The 645-nt window shown below is 40.2% G+C and overlaps 1 non-coding gene across 1 annotated transcript; it reads right to left on the bottom strand.

Annotated features, from left to right (window-relative positions):
- Positions 1–223: 223 nt before the first annotated feature.
- Positions 224–358, bottom strand: LOC113612225 (small nucleolar RNA SNORA61). The gene has a single exon (XR_003429784.1). It is a non-coding gene; the product is annotated as a small nucleolar RNA SNORA61 (small nucleolar RNA).
- Positions 359–645: the final 287 nt, after the last annotated feature.

Here is a 645-nt window from a genome sequence, read left to right as displayed (position 1 = left end):
TCCACAGTCACAGATGAATGCAGCTTTACTGGTAACAGATCTTAGGAAAAAGGAACACTTTCAATCAAGAGTCAAGAAAGCCGTTGATAAATCCCTCCCAAATACAGAAATACCAGTCAGCAATCACTGTACCAACTGCCCAAGCTTCACATACAGCCTCCCTTTAAGCCTAAGATTATGCCATGTTACAGGGGAGGAGGAAACAAGTTCTAAGAGAATTACACCTTGTTTGAAACTAGCCCACATGCTATATAGCAGACTACAAGCACTGTGAGGACAGCTTCATTCCTACTATTCCTCCCTTTATGACCACTAAGAGCAGTGTTCAGATCTAATGGGAAAGGGGACCGGGTAGAGTACTACATCTTAAGATTAGTGGTGGATACACAGATCCCGGATTGAGTTGTATTCTTTACACCTTCGAGATATGTTTTACAATATATCTCGTATATGTCATATTTTTAAAGTGGGAAAACATAACTACAATCAAATCTTTATAATAAAGAAAAATGTGAGAGCGTGAGACAAAGCCCTGGACCCACTCCCACAACCTGCTGAATTCAGGCTCATTCCAAAATGAGATGTCAAAAAGGAACCAGTGCAAAATGTAGTCAAGGGTATGACTAGAAAAAGAGAAGAGCAAAT

Source organism: Aethalodelphis obliquidens, unplaced genomic scaffold, assembly GCF_003676395.1.
Source record: "Aethalodelphis obliquidens isolate GAN/ISIS:26980383/991018 unplaced genomic scaffold, ASM367639v1 scaffold73, whole genome shotgun sequence".
Taxonomy (NCBI): Eukaryota; Metazoa; Chordata; class Mammalia; order Artiodactyla; family Delphinidae; genus Aethalodelphis; species Aethalodelphis obliquidens.
The sequence above is the reverse complement of the archived record's forward strand: the minus strand, read 5'-3'. Positions and strand labels throughout refer to the sequence as shown.